The 14,729-nt window shown below is 43.5% G+C and overlaps 1 long non-coding RNA gene across 2 annotated transcripts in view; it reads left to right on the forward strand.

The window, feature by feature from the left end:
• The window catches only part of LOC139041494 (uncharacterized), a 28,771-nt gene extending 25,811 nt beyond the window's left edge, over nt 1–2,960 (forward strand). Inside the window, exon 3 of one of the 2 annotated variants that reach the window (XR_011496756.1) lies at nt 630–2,960. This is a non-coding gene — a long non-coding RNA (uncharacterized lncRNA). The remainder of the gene's footprint in view (nt 1–629) is intronic. The other variant, XR_011496755.1, reaches the window with a different exon arrangement.
• The last annotated feature ends 11,769 nt before the right edge of the window (nt 2,961–14,729 follow it).

Raw genomic sequence — 14,729 nt, forward strand, 5'->3', positions numbered from 1 at the left:
GAGAACTTTCTCAACTTGATAAAGGGCATGTAAGAAGAACCCACAGCTAATACCATATTTAATGGTGAAAAAATGAGATTTTCCCTAAGATCAGGAACAAGGCTGTCTGCTTTCATTACTTCCAGTAAACAATGTTCTGAAAGTTCTTGCAAAGGCAATTAGGCAAGAAAAGGAAATAAAAGGGATTCAGATTGGAAAGAAAGATGACATGAGCTTGCATATAGAAACTCCTAAGGAATAAACACACATTCACAATTAGAGCTAATAAATAAGTTTAGCAAGGTTGCAAGATACAAGATAAATATACAAAAAATTCTATATCTATACACTAGCAATGAAGAATCTGAAAATGTAATTAAGAAAATAATTCCATTTATAATAGATTAAAAAGGACAAAATATTTAGGAATAAATTTAACAACAGAAGTGGGAGATTTATACACTGAAAAGTTCAAAGCATTGTTGAAAGAAATTAAAGAAGACCTAAATAAATGGAAAGACACCCTGTGTTCATAGATTTGAAGACATAATATTGTTAAGGGGGCAATCCTCTCCAAATTAATCTACAGATACAATGCAGTCCCTGTCAAAATCCATCAGCCTTTTTCTCTTTTTTTTTTTTTTTTGCAGAAATCACCAAGCTGATCCTAACATTCACATGGAAATACAAAGGATCCAGAATAGCCAAAACAATCTTGGAAAAGAAGGACAACGTTGGAGGACCTCACACTTCCCAATTTAAAACTTACTACAAAGCAACAGTAATCAAGACAATGTAGTACTGGCATCAGAATAGACATGTAGTTTGATGAAATCGATTTAAAAGTCCAGAAATAAACCCATACATCTACAGTCAATTGATTTCAACAAGGCGGCCAAGCCCGTTTAAATGGGACAGAATAGTCTTTTCAACAAACGATGCTGGGACAACTGCAAAAGAATGAAGGTGGATCCCTACCTCATACCATATGCAAAAATTAATTCAAAATGGATCAAAGAGAGCCAGCCCTGATGGCCTAGTGGTTAAAGTTCAGTGCTTACTGCTTTAGCAGCCCAGGTTCGCTTCCAAGTCGTGGAACCATACTAGCTGTCTGTCAGTTGCCATGCTGTGGTGGTGCCTCACATAGAAGAACTAGAATGACTCACAACTAGAATCTATAACCACATACTGAAGCTTTGGGGAGAGGAAGAAAAAGAGGAAGATTGGCAACAGGTGTTAGCTCAGGGCCAATCTTTCCCTGCAAAAAGAAGGGGGCCAGCCCAGTGGCACAGTGGTTAAGTTCACATGCTCGCTTCACCTGGGGTTCACTGGTTCAGATCCTGGGTGCAGACCTACACACCACTTGTCAAGCCATGCTGTGGCAGGCATCCCACATATAAAGTAGAGGAAGGTGAGCATGGATGTTAGCTGAGGGCCAGTCTTGCTTGGCAAAAAGAGGAGGATTGGCGGCAGATGTTAGCTCAGGGCTAATCTTCCTCAAAAAAAAAAAGGATAAAACACCTAAATCTAAGTGCTAAAACTATAAAACTCTTAGAAGGAAATATAGTTGTAAGCTTTATGACTTTGCATTATGCAATGATTTCTTAGCTATGACACCAAAACCACAGCAATCAAAGAAAAAATACATTGGACTTCATCAAAATGTAAAACTTTATGTGTCAAAGAACACTGTTAAGAAAGTGAAAAGACAACCATAGAATGGAAGAACCTATCTGCAAATCGTATATCTGCTAAGGATCTATTATCCAGAATATATAAAGAACACTTATAACTCAATAATAAAAAGGCAAGGGTTGGCCCCATGGCCAAGTGGTTAAGTTTGAGCGCTCTGCTTCGGCGGCCCGGGGTTTTGCCGGTTTGGATCCTGGGTGCCAACATGGCACCGCTCATCAGGCCATGCTGAGGTGGCGTCCCACATGCCACAACCAGAGGCACTCACAACCAGAATATACAACTATGTACTGGGGGGCTTTGGGGAGAGGAAAAAAAAAAAAGGATTGGCAACAGTTGTTAGCTCAGGTGCCCATCTTTAAAAAACAAACAAAAAAAACCCCCAATTTAAAAACGGACAAAGGATTTGAACAGACATTTCTCCAAAGAAAGTATACAAAAGGCCAATAAGCACATGAAAAGATACTCAACTTCATTAGTCATTATTGAAATGCAAATCAAAACCACACTCACTAAGATGACTACAGAAAAACAAACAAAAAAAATGGGCAATAACAACTGTTGGACAGGATGTCAAGAAGTCAGAACTCTCATACATTGGTGGTGGGAAAGTAAAATGATGCAGCAGCTTTGGAAAATAGTTTGGCAGTTCCTCCAAAAGTTAAACATAGAGTTACCACACGACCAGCCAGGTTTATACCCAAGAAAATTGAAAACATAATTTCACAAAAAACTTGTACATGAATGTTGATAGCGGCATGATTCATAATAGCCAAAAAAGAGAGACAATCTGAATGTCTATCAACCGATAAATGGATAAACAAAATGTGGTATATCCATACAACGGAATTTTTTTTTTGCCATAAAAAGGAATGTGTACTGATACATGCTACAACGTGGATGCACCTTGAGAACATTATTGCTAAGAAGCCAGGAAAAAAGGCCACTAATGCATGCAATTCATATGCGTACATATATGTAATATCCAGATATTGCATGTATATGCATTTATCTGCGTTTATAGGCCATGTCCAGAGTAGGCAAATCCATGGAGACAGAAAGTAGACTAATGGTTGGCGGGGTTGGGCATGAAGGGCATGGGGAGTAAGTGCTAATGGGCACAGAGTTTCTTCATGGGGTGATGAAAATGTTCTGGAATAAGTGGTGGTGTTTCCACAACTTGTGACTATACTAGAAACCACTGAAGTGTGCACTTTAAAATGGGCGAATGGTAAATTTTGTGGTGTATGAATTATATCTCTAATAAATAAACAACAAAAAAGGTACATTATAAAGTAATGTTTTGTATAAGCAGTAGGTAGGCAGCCTCTAAAATGGCTTCCGGTAATTCTCACCTTCTGGCATCCACACCCTTGAGAAATCCCTTCTCTTTTGCTGTGGGCCAGATTTAGCGACTCACTAGTCACAAACAGTAACAGCAGAAGTGGTGTCGTGTCACTTGCGATATTAAGTTCTAAAGACTGTGGCTTCCATACTGGAGACTCTCTCTTCCTCTCCCTTGTATTCCTTGCTCTGGGAAGCCAGCTGCCATGTGGTAAGCAGCTCTGGGGAGATCCCATGTGGTGAGGAGCCCACGTCTCCAGACACCAGCCAGTGCAGACCTGTGGACTGCTATGTGTACAATTGGCCCTCCATATCTGTGGGTTCCACATCTGCAGATTCAACCAACCTTGGATTCAAAGGCATGTGATGTTTGTACCTGTACTGAACGTGTACAGACTTTTTTTTTTCTGGTCAATATTCCCTAAACAATATGGTATAACAACTATTTGCATAGCATTTGCATTGTTTCAGGTATTATAAGTAGTCTAGAGATGATTTAAAGTGTATGAGAGGATGTGCCTAGGTTATATGCAGATACTATCCCATTTTATATAAGGGACTTGAGCATCTCTGGATTTTGGTATCCTCCAGGGTCCTGGAACCAATCCCCCATGGATACTGTGGGACTATTGTATTGTTATTATTATTGCATAAAAATTCCATCTGTATTTGGACAAGGCCTAGAAAGGAAAACTGAAAACAGTTAATTCTTTGGAGTCTCTCTTTTGAATATCAAATTAATTGTTGTCATGATGTTTAATTATTGAGTTCCATTTGGCTGGAACATTGAAACTAAAGAATGACCCTCTGGTAGACATTAGAGGGAAGCAGAGTGGAGGCCAGGCCCTGGGAGGAGGGTGGAATGGTGGTCCTGTATGAGATGCAGAAGTTGAGGGTGGGAGTGAAAGGAAGGATGAACCCAGGACAGGATTAGGAGGCCTGATGGGTAGATCCTGGTGCCTGGTTTAATAAAAGGGCAGAGAGGGCCAGCCCCAGTGGCCTAGTGGTTAAGTTTGACATGCTCTGCTTCAGCAGCCTGGGTTCTATTCCCAGGCACAGACCTATACCTTTCTGTTAGTGGCCATGCTGTGCTGGTGGCCCACATACTGAACAATAGAGGAAGATTGGCACGGATGTCAGATCAGGGCAAATCTTCCTTAGCAAAAAAAAATTAAAAAATAAAAGGGCAGTGAGAGATGACCTAAATAACTGTCCCACACTTGAGATAGTCTCCAAAGAACCCTGACAAGGAAAATTAGGCTACTCTCTCACAGTGCCAGCATTATTAATATTAGGTTATTTTGAAAGCTTTACATAACTATTTGTGTTCTATTTGCCTTGTTTCCCCCAAGAATGGATTGGAGACCTGGCCTTTTAGAGTGTTCACCAATGCACACAGTGGGAGAGAAATGTACAAACACTGTGATAGTGGTCATTAATATTCAAATGTTATTTGACTATTTGATACTATTTATTAATATTCAAATTATCCTTCTTTCAGGGACATAGTAAGCTCACGCCTCCCTGCCTCACTGAAGTTATGCATGACCGTGTGACGGGCTTTTTCTGAGGAAATGTGAATGGGGGTGAAGTGGAGGCCTTTAGGAGCCAGAGGGTGAACTTCCATACTCACACCCGTGTGACACAGCAGCACGTGACACATCAGTTGGTGGAGGCTGGCTCCCTCTGCCCAGGTTCCTAATGACAACTTGGAGCAAGACGTACAAATTAAAAAACACACAGAGTCTGTGGCGGTAGATGCACAAACCTGCATGCATCAAATTGTATAGAACTTAGTACACACGCATGCAAACACACAAATAATTACAAGTAAAAGTGAAGAACTCTGAATGAGATCAATGTTGATATCCTCACAGTGATATCTGTAACTTTGCAAAATATCACTGTTGGGGGAAATTGAGCAAAGTGTACAAGTGACCTCGCTGTATTATTTCTTACAGCTGAATGTGAATCTACAATTAGCTCAAAAAAATTAAAAAGGTGACAAGATTATTTCTTTTTCAGTTATTTCCCAATGTTTCTGATTACCTCAAGAAGAAATTCTAAATATGATGACAGTGTATCTTTTACACTTCTCTGAGACTAGCAAATGCTCCTCCTGAACAAAGAAAGAGCAGACTTCATTCTCAAAGCCTTCAGCAGGCAACATCTAGATATAATTCAATAATGCTTATTTTCATTGTCCTTATTTGACAGTTGTCTTCTGAATGTCAAGAGAGACTCATTATCTCCTTATAATGGTGATACAAAGTTTTCTTAAAAAAATTTTTTTTTTAATCAGCTCCCTTTCCATAAATAGCAGTACTGATGGTGTGGGCTATGTGAAAAATAATGAAGGTGGTATGCAAACAATGGAATTTGAGGGAACACAGACCCCCAGGGAAAAAAATGTAAAAATTTTTGAAAATTTGTTAATTGGGTAAGGAATCTCAATGTCTTGTAGTACAAATATGAAATATGCCTTGGGTAGCAGATTTCTTAATGACATTAAATATTTTTTGAAGTGTAACATACATAGAGAAAAGATTTCAAGTTGTAAGTGTACAAATTGATGACATTCTCCCCAAATGGATCTATAATTGCCATGTGATTCCAGTCAATATTCTAGCAGAATTTTTTGTGGAAATTGACAAGTTGATTCTAAAATTTATCTGGAAATGCAAATGACCGACAATGGCCAAGGCAGTCAGGAGAGGAAGAAGAAAATTGGAGGACTTACACTGCCAGGTATCAGGACCGATTATGTAAGGATGGTAATTAATAGAGTGTGGTACTGGCAAAAAGATAGGCAAACAGATCAACAGAACATGGCAGAGTCTAGAAATAGACCCATAAATATACAGTCACCTGATTTATGACAAAGGGGATAGTGGAGAGCAGTGGGGAAAAGGTGGTCTTTTTAATAAATGATGCAAGATCATGGCTGCCTCTCTGGCTGCACTCACTGATCATCGACATCCTCTGTGGGGCCTGAACTGCCACACAGGGCACACCTGTGCTCTCCATAGAGCCCTGTGGGGCCTGCCCAGAGCTCAGAACCACGGGGAGGGAGACCCAACTCGGGCTTGACCTCTTCCTGGCTGCCAGTTCCTGTGGAAAGTATACTCCGAATGCTCTTAAGGTCCCTCGGTTCCTTTGCCAGCCCTCCTGGGTGAGGAGCCAACAAGAGGGTGGTGATCTCCAGCCTCCACACTGACCCTGATGATCTTTACCTCCTGGTATTCATGTCCTTCTGTATCTCCTCTCACCCTGAATCAAAGCTGACCTGTATGACTAGTAGAAATTCTGGAGAGATGATGTTGTGTGACTTCTGAGGCTTGGTCATATCAGACATTACAGCTTCTATCTTGGCTCTTTGGATTGTTTTCTCAGGGGGAAGGCAGCTGCCATGTCATGAGGACCCTCAAACAGCCCTCTGGAGAGGCCCAGATGGAGAGAAACTAATATGTCAGCACCAATTTGCCAGCCATGTGAGCGAGCCACCTTGGAAGCAGGTTCTCCAGCCCCGGGCATGGCTTCAGATGATTCTAGCTGCCAGCCTTTGAGTCTTTCAGCTGAGCCCCAGACATCATGGAGTAGAGATAAAGCATGCAAGCTATGTCCGTCTAAACTTGTGGTCCACAGAAATCATGAAATAATACATGACTCTAGGCTTATAGCACTAAGCTTTGGGGCATTTTGTTTTGCAGTTATAGATAGCTAATACAGTAGCTCAACCCTGATGCCCTTCTGGACCAACCTCTTGACTCTGGGAAACTGAAACTCCTGCACATTAGCCTCACCCAAGCAGGTTTGCAGGCAGCTCCCCTGCAGCCTCTTCTTGTCCTTATGTCCCTCTCCTTTCCCTGTGCAGGGAGCAGAGGGTAGGATCAACGCACCTGCTCCCTAATCCGAGGTTTCAGTGGGAAATGAGATGCTCATCAATCCTGCTTGTAGTTCCCACCCCAGCTTTAAGAGTAAGTCTCATAGAGCCCCCGTCACCTTGGCAATGGTGGGGAAAAAAACACTCCCCATTGGACGTGTGACTACATGGATTCCTTCTCTCACCTCTTCCCACACTTTTGCTCGTAAGGGAGCGGGAGGGGAGGATGAGTGATTGTGGTAAGGCCAGTCCTGCCACTTCTCTGTACATTCCTGAGGCGGGGCCTGTTCTTGGCCCAATCTTAGCAGATGTTCTTAATCATTCTAAAATGTGAGGTCCTCAATGCTCTTTGTCCTCAGTTTTGGATCTTGATTGTCAATACTATACCAGGAAAACAGGCAAAGGCCCCGTCAACATATGGATCAAAGGCATTCACGACCTACCATGACGTGGTCTTTCTGCTCGAGTTTCTGTACTGCTTCTGCTTCCTTCTCTCCAACTCTATTCTCTAGGAACACTGAACCATCAGCAGTTTCTGGAATAAGTTATGACATGCTCTCTCTTTTCTCCAAACGTTTGCACATAGTCGTCCCTCTGCTGGCAGTAATCTTCCTCTTCCTTTGCTCAGCAGATTTTTACTCATCTTGCATGAGTTACCTCAGCACTGCCTCCTCTGGGAAGCCCTCCTTGACTACTCTGTCTCCCAAGCTACATCAGGTGCCTCTCCTGCGCCACCCTAACTCCTTTGTTTCTTTTATCTAGCATTTATCATGCTGTATTTGTGGCAGAGGAAGAAAGCTGTCCACCAAAGTTCATTTCCCTCTTCCATAGCATACAGCTGTTGCTAGAAGGCAGCTGCCTAACCCAGTGCCCCGTTTCCCATCTCCTTTTGCATCTAGGTGTGCAGTATGACTAGCTCTTGCCAAAGCAATGTGAGTGGAAGTGACATGTCTCTACAAAGTTCTTCCCCTGCTACCAGCTGTATTTAGACAATGACAAGACCTTTGGGAATGGTGCTGCCACAAGGTGGAAAGAGCCCGGTATCCCAGGTCAGTGTATGGAGGAAAACCACCTGCTTCTACTTTGTTTCAGATCAAATTCATTTGGAGGCCTATTTGTTATAGCAGCTAGTGTTACCTTGCCTAATACGGTAGTATAATGGTGTGTTCACTCATGTATCCTTGCTAGACTAGTCTTAAAGGAAAACTGGGAGTTCTTTACGTGAAAGGAGAGGAACAGGGGGACAGGAGGACAATGAATTTATCAGTCATTCAAAACTATTCACTGAGTATCTATCATGTCTCAGGCATGGTTCCAGGCATTGGAATTACAGCAGCAAACCAGATAGACAAGGTCCCTGCTCTCCCATGGCCGAAATTCTAGGGGGAGAAACAATGAACAAGTAAACAAATAATTACAGAGGATCATTTCTGAGAGAGGTGATATGAAAAAAACATTACAATGTAACAAGGTTATAGGATAAAAGTAACTGAGAAATAGCAGTAGACAGGGCCTCCCTGTAGTGTCATTTGAGTTAAGACTCAAAAGGTAAGAAGGATCCAGCCATGTAAAGATCTTTGGAATGGGGGAGGGGGCATTGTCCAAGAGAGGGGGACTAGAAGGACAATGAGGGGAGCAAGTTTGATGTATTTGAGAGCAGGAAGAAGGCCAGTGTGATTGGAATGGATCGATCAGCGGAGAGCGAGCCTTGATGGGGACAGGGTCATTTGCCACCCCACTTTCCGGCTTTGTTTTCTCCATCACACTTATCACTATCTAATATGCTATAGATCTCCCTTATTTACATGGTTTCTTTCCTATGTCTGCCACTAGAATGTAAATTCCATTAAGGCAGGGATTTTTGTCTATTTTGTTTGCTGCTCTCTCTCCAGTGCTCAGAACAGTGCTTGCCACACAGTAAGTGTTCAAGCTAGGTTTGTTGAATGAATGAATAAGTGAAAGACAAAGGCCAGATGATGTAGGGCCTTGAAGGCAGTGGTAGCACCATCCTAGGCAAAGGGGATCAGAGGCACATACAGGGATGGGCATGTATTGGTTAGGTAAAGGCAGGACAAACCGCCCACAGCATTGTCAGGATAGAGCCAGAGGATGGCTTCAATCTGTAGAAAGAGTGACTGGACGGAAGGAGGGCTCCCTGGTCCCCATGGTGCTTATTAATCTGAAGTGTAAAGTCTAAAACAGTTAGGTGCAGTGGTCTGACGATGTGGGGCCAGGGAGACATTACCCACGTGAGAGAACATGGCAGGAATCCACAGCCAACAGGGGGATAGCAACCTCTTCTCCCAGCCCCATTAACTCCGTGTGGCAGGAGGCAGCTCTGAGACTCAGCCTCCTGTCTTCCAGGGTGACTGCAGTGACCTCTTGGCTCTGGTGTTACCACCTTGCCTTTCATAATGTCATTTGACCTTCTCATCCATTGTAGGCTGTCAGCGGGGGAGAAATTGTGATCTTCATTCCACAGAAGAGGAAACTGAGCCTGAGTTTTCATCAGGTCTCTTTTGGATGCAAGTGACAAAAATCTAACTTGAACTGCCTTGTCTTAGCTTGGCTCCCTAGAAAACAGAGGCTGAGACCAGGCTTAACATGCTGCCGCTTTATTGTGGAGGTCAATGCCTGGGCAGCAAGAGTGAAAGAAAAGGAGAAGTGAGGAAAGGACAGAGGGGAGAAGGGAAAACAAATATAAGGTAGTGTGTTATCAGAGTGGCCACAGAGTCAGCAAACCCAGATGCTTCCTGGGTCTCATACAGGGCTGCCAGCTCAATACAGGACACCCAGTTAAAACTGAATTCCAGATAAAGACAGTGTTTAGTAGGAGTATTTTTACTTGCTGATTCTGACAACTTTAGTCCCATGAGATGTCTCTAGGGCAGCCATGTGGAACAGTCCATGGGGGAAAGGGAAAAGCTCCTTCCCAAATCCCGAGTCCCCTTGGCCACCGTTTACCCCTGAGGATGTTTACTCTCCCCCATTTCTCGGACTTATTCCCTGACTCTTCTGGGTAGTCGCTAAGAGAGTCAAAGCCTCCTCTGTGAGTCCAGTCAGGTAGGCCCTGGGCCCTGAAGCTGTTGCAACTCCTGCTGAGACTAGCCCCTGGGTGAGGCTGTGACTTTCCCTTAAGCAACTGGTGAAGGCTGGAGGGTGAGGTGAAGTTGGGGGTGGGACTGGGGGAGGGGCGTGGACTCAGGCATCGCTGGATACAAGGACCCACATTTTATCACTAAGACATGTCCCTCACCATCTCTGTTTTCCTCTGTTTTTACTTTAGCTTTGCTCTGGGTGACAAGAAGTCCCCCAGCAACTCTAGAGATGTCTTATTCTCTCTCCATAGAGAAAAAAGTCTTCTTCCAACAGATCTGCCTCCTCATACCCGCTAAAAGACCCAGACTTGAGAGTTATCAGCCCTGATTGCCTGGAGCTGGTCAAGTGCCCATCCCTGAAAGGGACACTGTGGGCAGAGGGCTGCAACGCAGCTTTGTGTTCAGGAGGGCTCTGGAAAGCAGCCTGTGGCTAGAGTTGTGGGAAGAGGAAAAGGATCTAGTGTGATGTGTGGTTCCCTTTTGTGGGTGCCCCCCCAGCCACACACACACACACACCTGGGACCTCCTGGAGCACAGGGACTGGCTGGTTAATCTCTGTGTCCCTAGGGTTGTCCTGGAAATTGAGGACTGATTACTTTTGAATGAATGAATGAATGAATGAACCTTTGTTTCTTTTACCACATCTAGCATAAAAGTGCCTAAAGCCACCACCTAAGATTTGTCTCACCTACTTACTGACATGTAACTTCAATCATTCCCCTAGATGTGATGGAGCGCTTTGTAAATCACTTTCACATCTCATTCCCACAATAACTCAGAAAACTGGGGTTATTTACACCACTTTAGGATGAGGAAATTGCAGCCCAGAAGTGAGTTGCTCAAAGGCACAGGGGCTCAGGCTGGGTGCAAGAGGTCAGGGGAAGTACCAAGAAGGGAAGACTAGAGTGGGCATGGAGGGACAGACAGCCAGTGACTCCTGGATTAATAAAAACTGCTGAGGGAGGAACCCTCGGGCAAAACTGGCTATGTTTAAACAGCAAGCCCCAGAGAACTTCATAAATCATGCAGAGCTGTGTCAAAGAGAATAATTAAACATTTTACTCTGCTTTAAATTGTTCAATCATGTGGGGAGATTTGTCAATGTCCTATGGGGTGCTGGGGACATCGAGGTAGATCAGAGCAGGTACTGGTCCTTGAGGGTCCCCCCAGTCTAGGAAAGAAACAGATGAATAAGCAGACATAAAGCAAGCAGTGTCTTGGGGCTGTGCAGGGTCCTACCAGGATTATAGGGGTCACCGTGGGAACAGGAGAAGAGAGGGTGTGGCCAGGAAAGCACTGTAGTGCAAGTGACTTGTGAAGGGAGACACATCTCACCTTGGACACGCACACACATTCTCTGCTTAGAACCTTCCAGGGGCTTCTCATCACATGTGGTATATATTTCAAAGGCCTCACCATCACCTTTGAGACCCCATACAGCAGTCATATTGTTTACCCTCTGAAAAGGGCACTAGGCACTGGGATAGCTCATGCATGATGTCACTGGTTTGCTGATCTTGTTGGCTTGGGGCAGCACCCAGACACACATCTCCTCCAAATGCCACTGGATCTCCTCCTTCAGCTTCTCTGAATCCTGGGCCAAGCATGTGTGTAGCTCTGTGGTGAAGGCACCAGGTTCTGTGCTGCTGGTCACCCATGCATGGCACTGAAGTTGCAGGTGATGAGAGATAGACATGGGTTCCAATTGGTCCTCATGGGTTCTAGTTATCCTCATGGGGTCCAGTGTGTCATTGTTCTTATCCACATCCATCTTTTCTTCCTGACTGCTGGTCTGGCTGACCTGTAGTGACAGATGTTGGTCTCAATGCTGGACACAGAAGCAACAGCCTGCACAGACTTTCTACCAACTCCGACAATTGTGTAAAGTCTAACCCCTACCATTAATTTCTTATTCTAACTTCTCTGATTAAATCTTAACTGATATACTAGATAACTACATTTTTTGTTTGCTGAAGTATGTTCTTATTCCACCCTCACTTTTTTTTTCGAAAAAGGGAACATGTGGTATATAGTTTTCTGTATCATGCGTTATTACATAATAATATGTCTTGGAGATATTTCCACATCAATATATGGAGAATTCTCTCATTCTTTTTTTATAGTTGAATAGTATTTCATTGACTCGATGTACCATACTTTAACTAGTTCCCCCCTGATGGAAATTTGAGTGAAATACTCATCTGTGTATGTGTGTGTGTGTTTACTCATACGTTGCGTACCACACAAAGTAGTAAGGACCTCGAGGGCAGAAGCTTTGTTTCTAAAGCCTAACACACAAATAGATTCTCAGTAAACACTTTATTGAAAGAATAAAACACTTCTACACTTTCTCCAGAGGTTATCTTATTCCCATCCATACCCATTACTACTCTCAACTCTCTATTTTCAGCCCAAGTTACTCTGAGGGACCCAAATAGCCAACTACCCCATCTCTGCCTCCACCCAATATATCTAATTGCCTCCTCCACATCTCCATTTAGATGTCCAAAAGAGGTCCTCTGAGTCAGTATTTCCAGAACAGAATTTCTCACTCCTAACCTCCTTCAATTTGCCCCTCCTTCTAAGCTCCAATCTTCCCTCTCTCCCTCTGACCTCTCAAGCTCATCCAAATAGCACCAGATCCCATCCATGTCCCATCGATGTGACAAGCTTTCACATTTGATGTGACTTGTATGCATGGATCAGTAAGTCACAATCCATGCCATTCCCTCCCACTCTCTCCTCAAACCTGTTCTATTAAAGGTCTTTTATCTAACTGTTCCCTTCCCCTTCATTTTGTATGGGCTCTATTCTGGTTATCTATTGCTGTGTAACAGAGAAACCCAAAACATAGTGGCTTAAAACAAAAATTTATTAGCATTTCTTTGGTTCTGTAGGTTGGCAGAGTTCAACTGGGTAGTTCTCACCTGGGGCCTCTATGTCTGAAGTCAGCTTTTAGTTGGGGCTGCAGTTTCACATGGCTGGACATCCCAAATGGCCCAGTTACATGGCCAGTAGTTGATGCTGGCTGCCTACTGGGGGCTCACCTATACATGGTTTGGGCTTCGCACAGTGTGGAGGCTGGTTTTGAGAAGGAACTTCTACTACCTGAGCATTTCAAGAGTTCTGGGAAAAAGCTGTAAGGCTTCTTATGATCTAGCAGTGGAAGTCATAGGATATCACTTCTGCTACATTCTATTCATCAAACAAGTCAGTAAGTCCAACCCAAATTCAAAAGGGAGGAGGAGCAAAGAATTTACTGCCATCTTTAATGTACCATAGCCCACCTTCTGGACACAAATGATTTATATTTCTCCCATGTGCAAAATATACTTACATCCTCCCAAGGACCCTAAAAGGGTCATCGCAACACATCATTGGCTTATAATGGATCTTGTCATGTAAATCAAGTCCAGGTACCGATGAGGCTCCTCAGCTATGATTTCTCTCTCTCTCTCTCTCTTTTTTTTTTTTTGGTGAGGGAGATTGGCTCTGAGCTAACATTTGTGCCAACCTTTCTCTACTTTTTGTATGTGGGACACCACCACAGAATGACTTGATGAGCAGCATGTAGGTCCATGCCGGGGACCTGAACCTGCGAACCCTGGGCCACCAAAGCAGAGCATGCAATCTTAGCCACTGTGCCACGGGCCAACTCCCAGCTATGGTTTCTCAAGAACAGCTTCTTGAGTGCTGTTTCTCTTAATCTGAAGAAATGTGAGCCACAGACATGCTTTCTGCTCTTCACAGACTCAAGAGAGTTGACAAGCATAAGATAACCAGAGCAGACACTTCTGTTCAAAAAGGGGAAAACAGGAGTGACACAGCTACTACTGGGTCATAGCAATTTTGAAATCCAGATAGGCACACATTGTCAGTTTTTTGACTAGGGTCCAATCCTGTTCCCTGGAAATGAGTCTCTGCAGCTTTTGACTCCACCTTCTTGGCTCATAGGTTTCTTCTGAGTTGTCCTTTCTTTTTCATAAGAAATATCCCATGATGGCATCTCAATATCCTTCTCAGTCTGCTTCTTAGAAGGCTTGGGGCTCACAGGCCTCCTTATTTTTGTGCTCTGCCTCTTCTTGTGTTCTCTAGTTGCCACTTTATCTTCAAACCAGCATTTTGAATGGCTGCAGGATGGGGTAGAATTACCCTAATTCTTGGCCTTTGAGACTGAGTCCAATTTCCATTCTCCTTAATACTCTGTAAATGGTACTTACTGAGCACCTGCTGTGCCCCAGCACTATTCTAGGAATCAGGGATATAGCAGTGAAAGAGACAGACAAGAATCCCTGCCCTTATGGAACGGTTTTTCAGTGGAGGAGATGGACGATAAGCAAATGAGCAATATAACGAAAGAACAAAGCAGGAAGGGAGAAAGCAAGGAGGTGTTTTGTGTCTAGTGATGTTAGGAAGGGGGACTTCAGTTTTAAACAGGGAGGGTCATTGTCACTGAGAAGATGACATTTCAGTCAAGACCTGAGGAAAGTGAGAGGGTGGCCACGTGGGAAGACAGAAAGAAATTCAACTGCAAAAGTCAGAGTTAGATATGTATCTTCTCTTTTCTTAAACTAGTATAGTTTGAGCAGACTGATCAGAGGGGACATTAGAAGGAGATGAGGACAGAGAGGTATTTGTGGGTCAGATGGGGTAGGACATTTTGCTTATAAGGCCTTTAGTTTTTACTCTGACCTATGGAAAGAGTTTGAGCAGAAGAATGACATGGTTTGACA

This window comes from Equus asinus, chromosome 21, assembly GCF_041296235.1.
Source record: "Equus asinus isolate D_3611 breed Donkey chromosome 21, EquAss-T2T_v2, whole genome shotgun sequence".
Lineage (NCBI taxonomy): Eukaryota > Metazoa > Chordata > Mammalia > Perissodactyla > Equidae > Equus > Equus asinus.